At 34.9% G+C, this 20660-nt stretch overlaps 1 protein-coding gene across 5 annotated transcripts in view; it reads right to left on the minus strand.

Annotated features, from left to right (window-relative positions):
- LOC5573844 (protein rolling stone) overlaps window positions 1-20361 on the minus strand; it is a 142195-nt gene extending 121834 nt beyond the window's left edge. Inside the window, exons 1-3 of one of the 5 annotated variants that reach the window (XM_021845594.1) lie at window positions 20170-20361; window positions 11501-11629; window positions 11137-11419 (exon numbers count right to left, since the gene is read on the minus strand). The gene's annotated coding sequence lies outside the window, so the exon portion shown is untranslated. Of the gene's footprint in view, window positions 1-11136; window positions 11630-20078 lie in introns of all 5 variants that reach the window. The other 4 variants (XM_001654826.2, XM_021845592.1, XM_021845593.1 and 1 more) reach the window with 4 other exon arrangements.
- Between the last annotated feature and the right edge of the window lie 299 nt (window positions 20362-20660).

Here is a 20660-nt window from a genome sequence, read left to right on the forward strand (position 1 = left end):
CTTATTAGGTCTGAAGTCGTGTTTTCGCATCAGACATTTTGGTTTTTTACCTTATTCCAGAAACAACAAGCTTATATTAGATGCTGCAAGGTCTACTATTCTACTGATTCGGAATCGTTTACCTAGTTGATATCGAAAGATATGTTCTTGAATTCTGAAACAACTTGTCTAATGAATTGAAACCAGCCTCAGATAATTGAGTCATTTTTCCACTTCGACCACTGCACAAGAGTTCCCAAAAGTGACCATTTGAAGCCCTGTCGGAACCTATAACCGAATGTCCGAAAATGATCAGAACCATTTCATAATTCATGACATGGTATTTATTCACTTCAGGGTAGGAAATCATGGTTTTTGAGCCGTCGAAAGGTATCAGTGCATAATACTTTGGAAATGACCCTTGATGGTTCCTATCGCAACCGATATTCGGTGACCATAATTCACAATTGAAACAAGTGATAGGTTCTGTCAAGCAAATCAACGTTACATTGTTTTTTTTTTAAAGTTTTTCACAAGTTTTCATGCATCTATCCCATTATTGGTACCTCAACAAATTTGGACCTAAGTTCAAAATCATCACAGAACTTGAAATTGCCTGAATCAAATATTATAACTTAATTGAATCAAATATATAGTTTATTTGTGATTTTACCTAAAAAATTCATCAAAACCGATCGAACGGAGTTACAGAATTTTGAAACTTCGATGTCGGCATCCAGTTCTGTAAAGAATAGTCAAGTATTGCAGTTCGTAAAAGGTACAAAAAAAAAAACATTCTAAATTTGTGTGAGTAGTTGTGCACGGTACTTGAGAGAAGGTCAGCTACTCCTCACCGTTTCCATTATTGACAAACCACTTTGAAACGTGGTCAACAATCCCTTGCTTACAGCTTACAAACTTTATAAGAACTTCCACTGTGATTGATTTTTACTTCAATAGCATATTTTCTTTACAACGCCTCATGATAAGTTGATAAATCGAGCATTATTTCTTACTTGTTCCGTTATTTTTTTCATAGGTGATGAACATTACTTAGGGGAACTTACGTATTCTCGGCAATCTAAGCAGCTGGACTTTGAAAAAGGCAATTATACACAACCATTAAGCACAGGAATTAGCAGGAAACACCTGAAATACACTTGAGCACTCTTTATTCATTGGATATTATACACATAACACTATTTTATTCTCTAAATCATCTGTTTTTCCTCGCCAAAGTCACGAGGCACTTGTTCTATTATCGGCAATGCAATTACTATTGTCGGCAACAAAAATGTTCACTTCGGCAATCCAAAACTGTGCAAAAACAAGCTTATGTATTGGTTACTTTTCGCATGTGTTGACAATGACTGAAATTAAACGTCACTCATTATGTTCTACTCGCTGAAAGGGCCAATGCAGAAAAATACAGACTACACTGAAAACAGCGTTGCAGTTATTAATACAGTAACAAAGAATCAAATTGAATGCACAACGCCACTTAATTTGTGCAGACTAAGGCGCCGTCCACATATTACGTAACGCTGTAGCGGGGTGGGAAGTAAGCTCAAATGTTGCGGCTCATACATTTTTTTCATACAAAGACCGTTACGGAGGGGAAAGGGGTCGAAAATTGAACAGTTTAGCGTTACGTCATAAATGGACGCAGCCTAATTTCGTTTTCACATTTCGCATTTCGGCTGTGAAAATTGACATGCCATGGTTGTAAACTTGCAGCAAGTGCGATTCTAACCAAGAACCAACCAACTAACCAAAAACGTACAGCTTGACGTCATTGTTAATTGGTTCATAATATTGTGCTCCGCAAGGAAAATCTACGGAACGCAATTATTGGATAATTTGTATTTCAGAATTGCGTTTGAATTGCGAGTAATATTGTCTGCGCGTTACTGCCACCGCTGGATGTTGATTTAAAATGAGCGCCGGAATATTATCCCTTTTATTCGCTCCTGATCCACACCATCCGTCCGCATTGAAACAACACGCATGACTTTTGTCGTTACGAAAGGAAGAAATCACAAAAGAGAAAAAGATGGACACACCGTTCTCTGGTTAGTGCCGACGACTGTAACTCACTACTTGCTACACACTGGTTTCACTTCTTTCGTACTACCGTGGTGAATCAAAATCCGGACGGTACCAATATCCGGACACTCTGATAATATTGATTAAATGAACGAAAAGTTATATGTTAATATGTTAGATTTTGTACTTCACTTTTACCTTTAACATTGTTTATCATTTTCATGAAACATGTGATCTAGTAATCATTGCCAAACAATTGATAAAAATAAAAACAGAAAAGTTGTTCCAGTCAGACACTTTTTCTTCGCAGTAGTGGCGCAACCAAGAGGGGGTTTTGGGGGTGAAATCCCCCCCCAGAGCAGAAAATTTTTATAAGAATTCAACACTAAGTCCACAAACAACGGAGCAGTAGGTTATATTAAAAATAATGTTGTTCTCAGATGTGGCTCTCTTATTTGAATACCTTTAATGTGTTTAAAAATCTAAATGTTCTCGATTTTTTTTTTATAAAAAAGCTACATTTTTCAGAAAAGAAGTGCAGATATGTATGTATATCGAGACCGTTTAAAACGATGATAATTTTAAAATTTGATGTTTTTTTAAATCTTAGTGTAATGGAGACCGTGGTTGAGCTGCAAAGCCGAAAATTCACAAACTTTCGTCTACAATCTGAAAATGCTTTAATATTTGCAATGCTGATTTGCGTTCGACAAACTGCTAATGATAGTCACAATGCTTCTTACCGCGACTTACACTGAAAGATCATTCTTTTCGTTGAAAAATTTGAAAACGTATGTAAGGAATAGAATAGAACAGAGGAAGAGTGATTGAACGCTATCACGCCAATGTGTGTGCGTGCATCCAAATGCTGCTTGGATAAACTTTCGAACAAGCTACGAAAAATGTAGATTTAATTGATATCAGAATATTGTAATCCCGTTAAGCCATTACCATATAAAAAATGTAATCAGGTTCCAAAAAATATTTCATTCTCTAAAGGCTTTGTCTTATGCTTGTAGAGAACGACGTATTCTTTGGAAACTGAAGGATTTTCCAAATCCCAAAAAAGTATTTCGTAATACTTTTGGAAAACTTCACCTGGTGCAACAGATTTTCTTAGGTGAGCGTTGTGAATTCATATAAAAATGGATGCTGGATGAGAAAAGCTTAATTTTTGCATATGCTGTTACGTTTTTTCTTTAATGTTAATTAAGCAATATTTAAATTTTTTACGCACGAATTACTTTCCGAAAAAACACATTACCTTAAAGTTCACAAAACCCCCCCCTAGAGTCAAATCCTGGTTGCGCTACTGCTTCGCAGTGCAAGTTCTTCTCGGTTAAGCGTCGATGGAAGCTCCATCAAGTTCGGATTGAAAATATTGTGATTAATTACAATTATTTGAATGGAGTTTTAGTATAAGTGCAAACGGGACTATACATTAACAATACAGTGACACAAAAATGGATAAATATGGTGAAAATACTACTTTATAAGTGTTGGAATAGACTGTCCGGGATTGAAGACCAGTGGCTCGAAATCCGGACGAGAGGAAATATTCCTCAATTTGCATATGTTAAAGAACATTTTAAAGTGATATGCAGAGAAAACTTGAAGCTATTTCAATACAAGTGTTTTGTTATGTGTTAACTTCGTTTTAATTTAAAATAAAATGAGCGATTTATGTATTGCTGCAGCTTAAAGACACAAGCGTCTAACCAGATCCGTCACACTCGGGCTCAGATTGGGTACCACTTCTAGTACTGCATTTGGTCCAAAAGTGCAAAAGGTACCCAAGTTTGACAGATCGCAGTACACTTTGAACGGCATTCTAGATTACCTTATGAGCCATAAAATTTTCGGCAATTGCAAGGGACATGGGGGTCTTTAATTTGTCTTTGGTCTAACCGGATATCTATGGCATCGATTGAGGTAATAAAAACACTAATTTACATAAATTTCACATTTTGTGAGCAACCTAAAGTAAATGAGTGCATCAAAAGCGTAACAATGTGGAGTTTAATTAGATTCAGGTGAGCCTATTATCTATTTTGCACAAATATTTCATGATGTAATTCTGCTGTCCGGATTTTGATTCACAAGTGTCCGGATTTCAAGACAAGGCTTGTTCCAAGTGTCCGGATTTAATGACAAGACAAGCATCATTAATTTGACTATTTAAACGATAAAATCTTCATTTTCAATCTAACACTCATTATCGTCACTTAGACAAGATGTGAATGAATGTGTAGCAGCACAGAACATTATATATTTCTAGAAAAAATCTATTCAAAATAGAATTTGAACATTGGTCCCAGCTTAAGCGTCCGGGTATTGATGCAGCACGGTATGTACCATCAGGATCACTAGATCATTTTTTCACAAATTTGTTCGAGATGGATAGGAATGACGTCATCAAGTAGCTGTCAGTTTTCGGAATATATCACCTTTTCAATATAGTAACCGTGGTAATCCTTGAAATTATTTACAACTACAGTCGAAATTCGTTCGTTGCATTATCTTTAAGTGGGCTACGTTTGAATTGGGCTCCCGTTAGTTGGGCTATAGCCCACCTAAAACGAGGGCAAACGTCATTTTCTGACATAAGACGCAATTTATCAATGTTTATAGCTTCGTTTGTTTGTTTTATGTTATTTGACAAGTCGAAACTCAGCCCGATTAGTCAAAGTCTTGCACTAAGTGGGCTACAAGTTTAGCGCAACGAATGAAGGTTCACTGTACCATCGAAATATTAGATTCATAGAACTAGTAGTTTATTTTTAATAAATCATCGAAGAAAGCTTGAAAAAGGCCTTTTTAAATTGTCACTTTTAAGGCTTCACAGATAATCTCGCTTTTAGGTGGACGAATACTATTTAGAAATCTCACATTCCTGTCCATCATATCATCCATCATATTGGAAAGCTCTAGAAAATTTGAAAGGAACACGATTCTCTTGATTTGTTTTATTGCGTATCTATTCTACACGCAGCGAACTGGACTATATAAATTCATATATTTTGCCTTAAGAATGATGGAACGATTATTGCAATACGAAAGCTGTATGTATCGTTTTAGCATCACCCCACATTGAGGCGTCGATAGAAAAGGGGAGTGCGCACGAGCCTATTGATCGCAAGGTTCTTGGATCGATTCCACGATGACGCGAAAACTATTGTCGTTTTCAAATTTTGGTTTTATAACGTAAATTTATGAATTTCAATCCGATGACTTGTGGCGAATTTTCATAAGGGGTTCCTATGTTTATCGATAGTTCACTTTCCTGAGTGTTGTTTGTTTGGCCAAATGTCATCCCCTCGAAGGGGTGAGTTTGGGCAAATTTTCGTACGTTTCCTATTTAGAGAAAAATAATCAAATTTCAATCATTTGTTCAGCATTGGCAAAGTATTCTCTAATTTAGCCGAACATATCATGCAAATTGCGAAAGAAATAAATGAGGACTTACGACCCGCATAACTATGAACCATATCAGAACGGTTTCCCGTAGTGTCAACAACAATTTGCGACCACATCATTATAATATCGTATAAAGTGCAAAATAACAATAAATCACCCATACGGCCAACGGTTTTCACAGTTTGGTGAACGGTAAATGAGCAAATAACAATGTGGGGAATGGGCGGTTAAGTTATGTAACCATTTGAAAACAAAGATTTTCTCGAACAAAACTTTTCGTGAACGGTTTACCAAAATGTAGCTAAACCATCCAATTTTGGCCAATTCCAATGTAAGACAAACTGTTCATGAACAGTAAAACCATATTTATTTTCAAAACCCGGATAATGTATGTGTAATTATTGGTTTATTGTGCTATACAGTAATTTAATCACATACTGTACTCTTCTGTTACATTAATACCATAAAAGGAAGAGTGATGAAAAATATTTAATTAGAAAAAAACATTGAGATATGTGTCAAAAAAACTGCATTTATTGTTATAATTAATATTATTATTGATCACATAAGCGTATTACTCACAGATATTAATATTCTTTGCATGGTATCACCGAAATTCATCTTTTTACCCACGAACCGCTGAGTAGGGGATTCCAAGCCGACAGCTTTACGACGCCTTTTCAACTTCACAGTAGCTGCAACCTCAACGGAACAAGAATAAATCGAAAATAAATAATTAAAACTGAAACAACAGACAATCTCGAACCCACGACGTTTTTTTTCTTATTTTTTCTTTCACCAGCAGTAGAAAAACAAACACGCTGAAAAAATTCAACACAGTAAAAGTATTAATTTTATATTAGATATATTTTTAAGTTTTAATTTGTTCAACTTCAACAGTAGAGCATTATTTTAAATTTAATGTTTCATTATTTGTATTGAGTTGTGAGGGTGAAATGTGATTTTTGAACCATTATGTCAAACTTTTTCATAATATGCAGACACTTTGATGAAAGTGTTAATTTACTAGCGTGTACGATTGAACTGTTTGCCGTATTGTTGAAAAAAAAGTAACATATAGTGAAAGGCACATTTGTACATGTGTTGCACAAACAGAGGCAAACACTATTTCCGAAAACGTGATTTTATGTTGTTACTATTTCTCGCAAGTTTTCACGCTATATTGTTGAACAATTTGAAAATACTTTAGAACATTGCCACTTTTCAGAATGGTGTACTGAAACCGTTTTTTATTGTTCAAGGCTTTTGGTTTGATAATGTACAACATAAACGCAACTGTTTTTAATACATTAACCTTAACAGATAATTACTTCATACTGTTTGAAACATAAGGCGAATTGTGTTTTTCTATGCGGGGCATTTTTGGCCAAATCTCACCCCCAACGACGGTACTTGCGCAGTTGTTTTTAAATTTCTTTAAATGCAAAAGGTAAATAATTTCACCGTGAATTGAACTATTCGCTGAATGGCTCGATATGGTTGTGGTCTGTAAAGGTTGCTGCTCTTGAATGCTCTATCACCATGTTATTACCGAGAGAGTGAATGGTAACATAAAAAAAAATCGATTGCAATGTTTCACGATTTTTTGTTGGTTTATGATTAGCACTCTCCGAATATTGTTCGATCGGCTTATTCGGATCAAAATCCAAACTTTACAATTAAAATTTATTTGCGTTCATATTATTCTCAGTGTATGAGACAATCAGAATAGACCCTTTGCAAATCAATTCACTTATGACTTGACGCATAAACATCATCCTCTGATTCGCGACTACGAAGCTGCTGATGTTTTCTTCGGTTTATGTGAGAAAAACAAGGAGAGATGTTTTTTGCTTTTTTTTATGTACACGATGACAGTTCCTTACGAGGTTTCCCGTTGGTGCGAGTGCTTTGTGAAATCTCTTTTTGCTTCGTAGTCGCGAATTGCCTGTAGAACAACAGAAGTGTTGCCAAAATAGTTAACCTATTAAAAGACGTATGTTTCATATGTTTCTCAGTATATTGATGTTTATGCGCTACAATACGCAGATAAGGAAAGTATTGAAAGGCTCAATTATTACCAATGCATGCTTTGTTGCCTAATTCCAATAAATTAATGAGTTGTGTTTGACTTTTTCTATGAATTTAAATTGTGAATAATAAATACACCGCAATTCAATATGGTGTCCTGGCAACCTTGTCCAGTAATAAAAAGTGATTGCCGAGGAAATCAAAGTGCATTAATTTTGATTTGTGATTTGAAGCATTGAAATTAAGTATTTTCGAGTGCTTTATATACAAATCGAAAGTTCAATAGTGCATAAGTGATCGGTGCGTAGTTTTTTGTGAAAAAATGGAATTGGAGCGGAGAATTGGACCGTTTAAAGTGGTGAGTTTTTCTTAAGCAGTTCTAATTTATTAAGTTTTTCTTAAGTAGTTCTAATTTATTAAGATCTTGAAAAATACCTTTTTCTAAAAAAAATCTAGACCGACATTTGAAAAGGGCCAATGCTATATTTAGTTATAACTAATCAGCCAATACCCGAAAAATGATTTCTACCAATCTAACGCCAGATAGTGATTTTAAGAAATTGTCCAAAGCATTCACATTCGTATGAATAAATTCTTGGACAGGATATGCAGATACGCCCTTTTAGGGGCCCAGATAGCCGTAGCGGTAAACGCGCAAGCTATTCAGCATGACCATGCTGAGGGTCGTGGGTTCGAATTCCGCTGGTCGAGGATCTTTTCGTAAAGAAAATTTTCTCGATTCCCAGGGCATAGAGTATCTTCGTACCTGCCACACGATATACACATGCAAAAATGGTCAATCGGCAAAGAAAGCTCTCAGTTAATAACTGTGGAAGTGCTCATGAGAACACTTATCTGAGAAGCAGGCTTTGTCCCAGTTGGGACGTAACGCCAGAAAAAAGAAGAAGAAGATACGCCCTTTTGAAGTGTATGGAAAGAATAGTGTACGGTAAATTCCGTTACATCAATAATCAAAGATTAGGTGCACACATAATCATTGCACCTGTGCGGTTGTTCTTATTTCATTCAATTTTTATGCAACTTTAAAAGGGACGATGCAAATATTAGGAAACGCAGAATTTTCCAATTTGAGACCCCCCCCCGTGACAGCTTTCGTATGAAAATTTCAAAATTTTGGTGTGAACCGTAACACCACAGACAAACAGACGTAACACTTAGAACAAATTTCTTCAAAATCCATCGCCCAAATTACACCATCATCATCTGGCGAGCATGTTGCACGAAAAGGTGTTTCGTGCAACAAGACCGGCAGATGGCGGTAGTGTGAAACGTCAAACGCAAAGAAAAACGATGCGCGCGCCTCGGGTTGTGAGATTTGTAACATAGTGAATTTGAAATGATCGTTAAATGAGTGGGCGATGGAAATTTCGCCAGTGTTACGTCTGTTTGTCTGTGGTAACACTATCGAAGACCTCCTCCCTCCCCCTTATTGCGTTATATAATATATAAAACGATTTCAAATTTACACGTACACATTTTGTCTAGACTGACACTAGAAAAGGGGACAAAGTATAATTGAAATACATACAAATCAATATAGCTGAACAATGACTGCATCAAAGTTGATCGAAACACTCGAACATCTACACTTCAAAAGGGCGTATCTGCATATCCTGTTCAAGCATTTATTCATGCATATTTGAATGTTTTGGACAATTTCCTAAAATCACTATCAGGCGTTAGATTGGTGAATACAATTTTTCGTGTATTGGCTGATTACTAATGACTAAACAAAGCATTAGCCTTTTTCAAATGTCGGTCTAGAAAAATTTTAGGAAAATGTATTTTTCATTATCTAAAACCAGATAAAAAAAAAACAAAATTTAATTATAATCTGTTTGTTGAAACAAGTTCTAGTGGCATACTTCGTGTGATTTCTATCATACAGTATTGGACAAAACATATGCAACTTAAGTAAGCTAGATCTCAGTTATTTATTGCCCGATTTGAATGAAATTTCCACAGAACATCAGACATTTTAACATGTTTTTGAATATTTTTTACAATCACGACTTTAAATGTAATAACAATTCAACTAAAGTGAAATTTTCGACGGAAAATTCAAAATCTGATAGTCCTACACAAAAGCTGTCTTCAGCAAACTTATTCATCTTGTCAAAGTCTACAACTGAAGATACCATCAAGCAGTTTCTTTAATGTGATTAGTTATGTCAATTATAAAAAATCGTCAAAAAAATCACTTTAGTCAAACCGTTACTGCTTTTCAACTCGTGATTGAGAAAATCACTGAAAAATATGTGTTAAAATTCAAGTTATGTCTAATGTTCTGTGAAAATTTCGTTAAAATCGGTGTATAAATAACTGAGATCTAGCTTACCAAAGTTGGTGATTTTGCATGGAAAACCGAAAAAGTTGCAAATGTTTTGTCCAATACTGTATAAACTTCAAAAGGGCGTAACTACAAATTCTGACTAAGGATTTTTTTCCAAATTCGGCCCAGAGGTGCAGAACAACGTCAGAAATCAACTGCCAACTGCCGTTTTGATGGTATATTTTATTTGATAATAACGGTAATTGAAGCACCATGAGCCTACTACAGGTCGCGTGATTGATTGAATAATTTTGGTAACTGGGCATGAACTTGAAGATAACGCCTTACCAAACCGTCTCGTCATGGAAGTCATCCGAAAATAACCTTTACTTTTTTATTTCACTGAACAAAACATGTAAACGATCATATTCCTGTACCATTTTGCAGAAGTCTGCAAAAAATTATCGTTGCTATTCTTTTATGTTTAAGATTTATTTGAGATAGCCGTAGCCAATGAATCTATGATAGAAGGTCGAAAGAACAGAAGGTCGAAAGACAAAAGCTCGACATGGAAAAAGGCCGAAGAACAACATAGAAGGAACAAAAAGTAGAACATCTTTTTTCAAAGAAGGAAAAATTTCACACCAAGCAAATCAGTTTCGAGGTTTTGTCCTTTCGAACTTTTCTCATAAGCTACGGTTTGCCCAAATTAGCCAGCATTATTGCAATCTCTTCATCAAAAAGACCAGCAGCCAATCGGTAATGATAAAAAGTCACCAATGGCGAAAAAGCACAGCATACACTGTAGCACATATTAGCTTTTATTCAGACCCCCTAACCATTAATCCCTAGTCGCAGTAAGCATGAAGCCACATCGTGCCATGAATTAGGGGTCACCTGTGAGGTGGACTTTTACCACCGGAACAGGCAGCCCGTAGTGTTAATTCTTAGCCAAATGAAACATTCGCTACCGACACTACGCGGCCATCTGGTCTGATCGGAAAAAGAAAATTACAGACCTACTTAGAGCTTCTATTCTGCTTGATTTTTACTCCAATAGCATATTTTCTATGAAATGAAGTTAATAAATGAAGCCTTATTTCCCACACACAGAAAAAAATCCGTTCTCGTATCCGTGAACAGCAGGCGTGAACTCGTCAACAACAAAAATACACCGTGAACTAGATCATGTATACGAGACCAATCATGGTAGTTCACGGTGTATTTTTGACAGTTCACGTTTTCCAGAACGCTTTTTTGAGCGTGCATGTTCCGTACATTTTTATAAGTGATGAACATTACTTAATTATCGGAAACGCCTTCAGCAATTGACCAACTCATCAATTAAAATTTGTATACCGTATACTTACTTTCAAGTTAAGAAAAAAAAAACTGCTACCGTGCGAACAATATCCTATTGGTAAGCTCTTCAGATGCCACCGGTTTCGATGTTTTCCGTCAATCAACGTTAAATGGCTTTAGCTTGAATTGGCCTGCACACCTCATAAAGCGCCGTTATTCACGTGCGTGTCTTTATTTAAAAATCACTTTTCGAACACCTTACGCACGTCCTCGGAGGGGTACTTGCTCAATTTGACGCACCACCACTGCAAACTCTCGTAAATGCACTCGATTTGATTGATTGCTTTCCTTCTGAAAAATTGCGAAGCTCACATAACACACGAGGTTTTCCCGCGTCGGATTCAATATTTATCACTCGGAGTGGTTCCTTACGATCGATCGTCACCGGCGAACGGGGCTGCCCAAAATCGCCTCTAAAAAGCGCTTTGCGGTTGGTAATCTGCTGTGCACTTGAACCTCGACTATTAAATATTTCACACTCCACACTAAGCCGGGTAGGCTCTGAGAGAAACAAAAAACTCTTAGAAGAAATTGGCAATTTTTCTTAGGAAGAAATTGGCAAATTTTCTTCGCTTTTCTTCTGTCCGCGCCGCCAGTCTGTCTCGAAAGCTTCTGATCGTTTACAAGTATCGGACGCTTGGGCTTGATGTACCGTAAGCTGGGATGGGTTTGATCGGATTTGTGGAATGTTTTGTACGCAAGTGTCTGCTAGACTAGTCATTTGTACTAATACTTCTCAGTAGTTAATGTATTTGAATAATTAATTGAGGTGGTTAGATGAATAGGGGTGTACTTTTGAGGACAAAAGCTTCAATACATTTACACCATAAGCCATGTTTTTTATTTCAATTTTTAACACCTATGATTACGTCCGAGACTACAAGCAAAGCCATGATGAAGGTTCAAATCCCGGTCAGTCCAAGTTTTTTTTTTCATAATGGAAATTTCCTAGACTTCACAATAAGAGGAGAAGAATGCTCAGTCCAAATGGGTACGTAATGCCAAGACGAAGAAGAAGATGACAACTAACATCAAACAACGAGTCTTGCATTTTGTAAATACAATAAAAATACCATTAAAAGCTAACGAACTAAAAACGTAGGTTCGAATCATCATTTATTGATGGAACATGTTTAAAGTATCCATGGTGCTTTTCTTTCTTATATGCATGAGTTAATAAAAATTGAGGTAGGTATTCTGTGAAAATTGGGTTTAACTTGTGCGTTGTCAAGTTTACGAAACAATGATTTCTATCATTACAAGTGATACTACCATACTCAGTAAGTAGGCCTTGACCAGGCAACACGGTTTTTTTCTTCGCTTGTCATATTTTCTCCAATTTCAGATTCGAGATTTTCCGAGGATTTCAATTTTGGACGTTGATGTTGGTTACGTTGATTCCTGTTTTCAACTTACTTTCAAGAGTTTGTGTTCAGATATTGGGATTCAAAAACTTCAAGAATTTTTCGATTTGTGAAATTATTCATCGGAGGACCGTCTTCAAAATTCTAAGTATCATTTCCCAAGGATTGCAATTTGGGACGTTGATGTTGGATTCGTTTTTTTCCTGTTTTCAACTTACTCTCAAGAGTTGATGTTCAGAAACCGGGATTCAAATATTTCAAGAATTTGTTTGTTTGTGGAATTATTCATCGGAGGGCCGTCTTTAAAAATCTAAGTATCGTTTGTATTTGTTTTGTTCCTTACGTTATTTCTTATTCTATTCTGTTCATTGCTGTTTACATTTAGTTTATATTATGGAAACTGACGGAGGGGAAGGAGATTCGAATGATAATTCTCATTCTAAAGAGTCTCATCCTTCAAAACCTTTTCGGATAAAAATTTATCCTTCTACTTTCTCGGGTCCAATTGTTGTTTACTTTCGTAAAAAAGAAAGACCCATTAATGTTTTATTGATTTCTTCAGAGGTTTATAAAATATATAAATCTGTGAAAGAAATAAAAAAAAATTCTTTAGATAAATTAAGAGTTGTTTTTGGATCTAGAGAGGATGCCAATGCCCTCTTAGAATCTAAATTGTTTGTAAATTCATATCGTGTATATGCTCCATGTGATTCTTGTGAAATCAGTGGAGTTATATACGATGAAGGTTTAAATTGTGATGACATTAAAAATCACGGTTTAGGTATTTTCAGAAACAAATACATTGCACCAGTACAGATTTTGGAATGCAATCGATTATCCAAATTATTTTTTGATAGTAGTGAATCTAAATATGTTTATTCAAATTGCATAAAAATTACATTTTCTGGTTCTGTGTTACCAGATTATGTAATGATTGATAATGTAATTTTTCATGTCAGGCTTTACTATCAAAATATAATGCACTGTGAGCGTTGTCTCCTATTTGGTCATACTGCTAGTTTTTTGTTCAAACAAATTAAAATGTTCTAAATGCGGAGATGGGCATCCGACCTCAGATTGTAAGGAAAATTCTGGTGTTTGCATTCATTGTAGAAAAAACATATTTCTTTTAAACAATGTACAGTTTATATTGAAAACCAATCCAAATTAAATCAAAAAATCAAAAACAAAAATCTCTTATCATATGCAGATATTATGAAATCATCAGACAATATTAATTCTCCAAATACTTATGAAATTTTACCAGATAATGATGATAATGATTTTGGGAAACAACATAATTTCACTTACAATCCTCCCATTAAAAGAAAAAGAACACATAATAATTCATCAAAAACTAATTCATTTGGTTTTGAACCTCAACCATCATCTTCTTATAACACAAATTTTCCTGTACTTAAAAATTGTAGTCAGCAAAAAAATATTCCTGGTTTAAAAAAAAATATATTTCTTTTGATGAACAATTTAAACAAACCGATAAGATCAATGATAATGAAAATTCTGACAATTCAATTTTGAAAATATTAGAAGAATTAGTTGATTTTTTGGAACTTAGTGAATTCTGGAAAAAATAATTAAAATGATTCTACCTTTCTTGGCTTCTATTTTAAATAAACTGAATGCAGTTGGACCCATCATTTCATCTCTTTTTTCATTGTAATGGCTTCGAAAGATTCAAAAATTTTGAAAATATTACATTGGAATTGTCGCAGCATAATTAACAAAATTGACAGACTTAAAGTATTGATAACAAACTTCAATATTGATATATTCTGTTTAAATGAAATTTGGTTGGAAAGAACCAAATTTTTCAGAATTCCACAATTCAAAATTATACGTAAAGATAGAACAGTTTCATATGGAGGTGTTTTAATTGGTATTCGAGACAATATTGAATTTAAATATTTAGATTTATCGGTGGAATCCCAAATTGAATATGTAGCTGTTTCAATTACAAAAAATGGTTTTAATTTTTGTATAATTTGTTTCTATATTCCTCCTAATGCTTCTTTTTCAGTATCCCAAATTAAAAACATTTTAGATTTGATTCCTTCCCCTTTCTATATTTTGGGAGATTTTAATGCTCATAATATAGCATGGGGTAGTCACAAATCTGATGGTAGAGGTTCATTGATAATGGATTTGATTGATGAATTAAACTTGAATATTTTGAATGATGGATCTTTCACTAGAACTGCAGTTCCTCCTAATAATCCTTCATGTATTGACTTATCCCTTTGTTCAAATAGTTTATCCTTGATGTCTTCTTGGAAAACTATTAATGATCCAAATAATAGTGATCATTTACCTATTTTGGTTGAATTCCAAAATACTAGATGTGACAAATTTACACAAGAGACTTTTGTATTTGATCTATGTAAAAATGTAGACTGGACTAAGCTTGCGGATTTGATGTCAATTTCTGCAATTGGAAAATATAATCTTTTTTCAAAATTGTTGTTTGAATGTTTACATAAATCTCAGAAAAAGAATGTTATTACAGGAAACTTAAAGAAAAATCGGCCTTTTTTCTGGTGGGATGATGAATGTTCAAATGCTTTGAAAAAAAAAAAAAAATCTGTTGCATTTAAATTATTTCGTAGATCAGGTCGAAGAGAAGATTATTTTTTGTGTTGTAAAGCTGAAGCTTTATTTACAAGAATTACCAAATTTAAGAAAAGAAATTTTTGGAGATATTTTGTTGAAAGTCTTGATAAAGAAACTTCTTTAGCTAAATTATGGTCTGTGGCAAGAGATTTGAGAAATTATGATTCTTCAGATCCGAATGTATTGGAATACTCTGAAGCTTGGATTGAACAATTTGCATCTAAAATATGTCCTGATTTTGTTCCTACACTTGTTAATTTTAAAAATCAAACTGTTAATTATTTTCCTGAGCTTTGTGTTCCTTTTTCTTTAGAGGAATTACATTTGGCTTTATCACTCACTAAAAATACTGCCCCAGGTATTGATAATATTAAATTCATATTTCTTAAAAAATTACCAGAGGATTGTAAGGAATTTTTACTTTCAATATATAATTTATTCCTTTCTCAAAATATTATTCCTTTTGAATGGCGTTTCATGAAAGTAGTAAGTATTCTTAAACCTGGTAAAGATTCTTCATTAGCTGATAGTCGAAGACCTATCAGTTTATTATCATGTTTACGTAAACTTATCGAACGTATGCTTTTAAATCGGTTAGAATTATGGGCAGAGAAAAATAATATTTTTTCATCTTCCAAATATGGGTTCAGAAAAGGTCGAGGTACTCGTGATTGTACCGCTCTTTTAGCTTCTCAAATACAACTTTCATTTAATAAAAAACAAGATGTAGTTTCTTCTTTTCTTGATGTTTCTGGTGCATACGATTCTGTTTTGATTGATTTGCTTTTCAAGAAAATGACAAATTTAAAAATTCCTAATTTAATTTCAAATTTCTTGTATAACTTATTTTCTTTGAAGATAATGCATTTTTTCCATAATGGGTCATCTAAAATTATTCGTCATAGTTGTTTTGGGTTACCTCAAGGATCAAGTTTGAGTCCATTTTTGTATAATTTAATTTATTTTGAGTTGTGTTTGATCCTTCGACCTTGACGCTTGCTCCTGCGGGGGCGGGTGATGAGGGCAGGATTAAACATGTCGCGCGTCGGTCGGGTGAAGTGAAAAGTGGCGTGATCCGTTAGAAGTGTTTGATCCTTCGACCTTGACGCTTGCTCCTGCAGGGGCGGGCGATGAGGGCAGGATCAAACATGTCGCGCGTCGGTCGGGTGAAGTGAAAAGTAGCGTGATCCGTTAGTTGTGTTTGATCTATTGATCGCATCGCTTGCTCTTGCGAGGGCGAGCGATGAACACTTGTCCGGCGTACAATGCGATTATCGAATTATTTCGCGAATTCGGTTAGGCGTAATTATATCATGGATCGCATCACCTACCATTGGTGACTCCCAGATCTATACCTTACCCACTAACCCAATATCCTGTCCATGACAACCGTGGAGATGCAGAGGTGATCTCGGTCTCTAGTAACAACGGTAGTCGCACTAACATTCCTTCCCTTCCCCGATGACCGTAAGGACGTGGCCGGCGCCGTTATTGACTTTTAAAATTTGAGCTCTTGATTTGTGCACATTGAAGAATGGTAAGCTAATCCCAAGCCCCATTCATTAATTCCCTGTGCAACTTCGATTGTTCTGGTCAATCACGGAGTAGCAACTACGAATTGTACGGTCATCTATGCTTATGCTTATGCTTATGCTATTTTTGTATAATTTATTTACATCAGATATGATGAATATTATTCCTAATGGATGTTTTTTAATACAGTTTGCTGATGATAATGTTTTATCTATTAGTGGTAAAAATAGAGAAATTATCAGACATTTCATGCAATCTGCGTTAGACAATTTTGATACCTGGGCATTTGATAATGGTTTTACATTTTCAGTTCAAAAAACTAAATATATGTTTTTTTCAAGAAAGCATTCAACAATTAGTATTAGTTTATATCTAAATGAATAAGAAATTGAACAAGTTTTTGATTATAAATACCTTGGTATATGGTTTGATTCTAAATTAAATTGGGCAAGTCATATTTCATATATTCAAAAAGTTTGTTCGAAAAGAATAAAGTTCCTTCGATCAATTACTGGTACTTGGTGGGGTGCTCATCCGTCTGATTTAATAACGCTTTACAAAACAACTATTCGCTCTGTGATGGAATATGGATGTTTTACATTTGGTAATGCTGTTCAAACTCATTTTTCAAAACTTGAAAAATTGCAATTTCGTTGTTTAAGAATTTGTTTGAAGCTTCTGAATTCAACTCATACTCAATCTATTGAAGTATTGGCTGGAATTGAACCTCTCAAAATTCGATTTCAAAAATTAAATTGTAATTTTTTGTTGCAATGTGTTTCATACAAACATCCGATTATTGATAATTTAAAATCGTTATATGAAATGAACCCGTCAAGTAAAATATTAAGCTCCGTTATATATTATTTAAATGAGAATTTAACGCCAATTTCTTCCCCTGGATTCCAAAATTACAATATTAATATTCATACTTTTCGACCCCTTATTGATTTATCTTTATATGAAGAATTGAAACAAATTCCAAAAATTGAACATCTGCGTTTTGCAAATTATTTATTTGAACGTAAATTTGAAGGTATCAGTCGTGATCGATTTTATTTCACTGATGGATTTTTAATTCAGAATGTTGCTGGATTTGGAGTATATAATAATTTTTTGGCTCACTATTTTAAACTACAAAATCCTTGTTCTATATTCATAGCTGTGATAACTGCTTTATATTTTGCATGTAACTTGATTAGACTTTTTACTCCAAACTTATTTATAATATGTTCTGATAGTTTGAGTTCTCTTCATGCTTTGAATTCCATAAACTTTAATTCAAAAACTCATCACATTCTTTTGGAGCTCAAAAATCTTTTGTATGATTTATTTACTCAAGGGTTTTTAATTAAATTTTTGTGGGTTCCTGCTCATTGTAATATTTTTGGCAATGAACAAGCTGATTATTTGGCCAAATTAGGGGTTACTCGTGGAATTATTTACAATAGAGAAATTTGTGCTTCAGAATATCATTCAAAACTTAATAAATATTGTATGGAAAATTGGCAAGATTTTTGGAATTCGAGTGATAAAGGACGTTGGTGTCATTCCATTTGTCCGTTTATTGATAAATTCCCATGGTTTAAAAACATATCTGTAAATAGAAATTTTATTCGCACTTTTTCACGAATAATGTCGAATCATTACATATGCAACAGTAATTTATATCGCTTTGATATGAAGGATTCAAATTTATGCGATTGTGGGGAATTTTATGAAGATAGTGATCATATTGTGTTTGTATGCACCAAATTTATGATACCTAGAAATAAATTCATTAAAAATTTGAAAATCTTTTACCAAACTCCTCCTACATCTGTCCGTGATATACTTGGAAGTAAATTTTATCCCACTTTGAAACTATTATATAATTATCTAAATGAAATATCATATCTTGTTTGATTTGTATCTGCCTTATTATTATTATTATAGCTTTATTAAGGAGTTTTTTTTTTCAGGATTGAAATATGAAACACCTACCAAGAGAGATTATTTCCCTTTTTTCTGATTGAACGTTTCAGAAGATCAAGATTCTGGCTCTGTTATGGTTCTATCCGAGTGAGCCTTTAGTTTATTAGATATTTATTATAACGTTTTAAAAAAGATGAAAAGGTTTTGTGCCTTTTTGAGAAGATCTAATTAAATGATCACTCAAAGGGGTTTTTCCCTCTTTCAAAATTTTAGTTAAAATGAATAAGTAAATAAATAAAGTGATACTACCAGAGAATCATGTGCGGCATGAGTTCTGCAAATGATATAAGCAAGGAAAATACGCTCGATACTAAAAATGGTATCGCCGAAAACGATTCCATTGTCACAACTTCCATTAGTATGTTCCTGAGAGAGAGGAGACAGCTGGCTTAGATTGAGAGCTCCTAAAAGCCATGACGAACCTGTCACCAACTGTCACCGATAACCCCACATTGAAAGGGCGAAAATTCGGTCAAAGTTAAAAAAAAAATGTAATCAAAATTTCTATGTATTTTTCGATGATATCAAACTTAACTGCTGAGAAGTGAAACATTTTGGAATCTAACTTCTAAGATTGTACTTAAACTTCAAAGGCACTCGCGAAGGAAGCATCCAAAAACAATGTTATTTTTAATTTGTCTTCGTGAACTAGCAGGAAGCTTAAAATAAGAAGATCAGGAACATTTACCTATAATTTCTTCAGTTTAATGCCTTTGAAAACGCGAGTAGGGTCACTAGTCGGCCATTGTGACGGCCATCTTTGGATTCCGAAACCGAGAATCAGCTAACAAATTGTCCGGTTGCTTAGCAACGATGCACGATTTACTGATACTCGACTTTTATTACCTGAAATTTGTTTGCCGACTACTTTGCTAACACAAATTCCGTCACGAAAATATCCTGGACCGACCGGGAATCAATCCCAGACACCTACATAATGTTTTACTCTGTAGCCGTGGATGTTACCACGAGGCCCTTAACACACATTCTTCCAATTCACTTCATAATCACATTATACCTTTCTACACTAATTTGCTTAATACATTTTCTTCTTCTTCATATTTTAGCCATTACTTCCTCACTTAGACAGAGCCTGCTTATCAGCTCAGTGTTCGTATAAGCACTTTCACAGTTATTAATGTTCGCATTCGTTTATCGTTCGATGATATCCCATGCCTAGAAAATTCAAGAAAATCTCCATTACGAAAAGATCCTGAACCGACCGGGAATCGAACCTAGACACCTTCAGCATGGCTTTGCTTTGTAGCAGCGGACTCTAACCACTCGGCTAAGGAAGGCCCAATTTGCTATATACACCGAACACTAATCTTAAAGTTTGTATAATAAACTTCATATCACAAATCCGTTTATGGCTGCTATCAGTTTTAGATAGCTTTGTTGACTTATCTGCTGACACTTCTACCCCAAAGCCACCCCAGCCTACGGTATACCGTCAGAAGTGTTTTGATCGTTGGGAACGATGCTCCACGCGTAGAATTGCCGCTAGAAGAAATTTTCCATTCAATGTGAATAAAAACGCACCGGTTGCAATCAAAGAGCAATGATGCACTGCGCGGCTTCACCAGCGCCACTTTGTTTTGAATTTTCGCGTATATCGATGAACCGATTGTCCAAGGAAGAAACAAACAAAAAAAGGCGGTGACTGGTTAAGACTGCGAACCGAACCGAACACGTTGAGCGTTGAGCGGGAACTAATCGGAGGAAGCTCTGCCCAGCACCGAAACACCGAGCAGCCAGCTGTTCTAGCCAGCAGTAGGCTCTGCTGCCACTCAGTGGCGCCTTCGCGCGTATATCCAATCCACTCAACTCAAACACTTCTGCATAGCAGAGGTTCTCAAACTTTACAGGATCCAGGCGGCCTTACCAGTTTCCAGGAAATGCTATATTTCCCATAATTTGGGCGGCATCCATTTATTACGTAACGCTAAAATTGGAAATTCTTGACCCCCTCCCCCCCCTCCGTAACGCTTTTTGTATGGAAAATTTCAAATTTTTGTATGAGCCGTAACGCT

Source organism: Aedes aegypti, chromosome 2, assembly GCF_002204515.2.
Source record: "Aedes aegypti strain LVP_AGWG chromosome 2, AaegL5.0 Primary Assembly, whole genome shotgun sequence".
Classification (NCBI taxonomy): domain Eukaryota; kingdom Metazoa; phylum Arthropoda; class Insecta; order Diptera; family Culicidae; genus Aedes; species Aedes aegypti.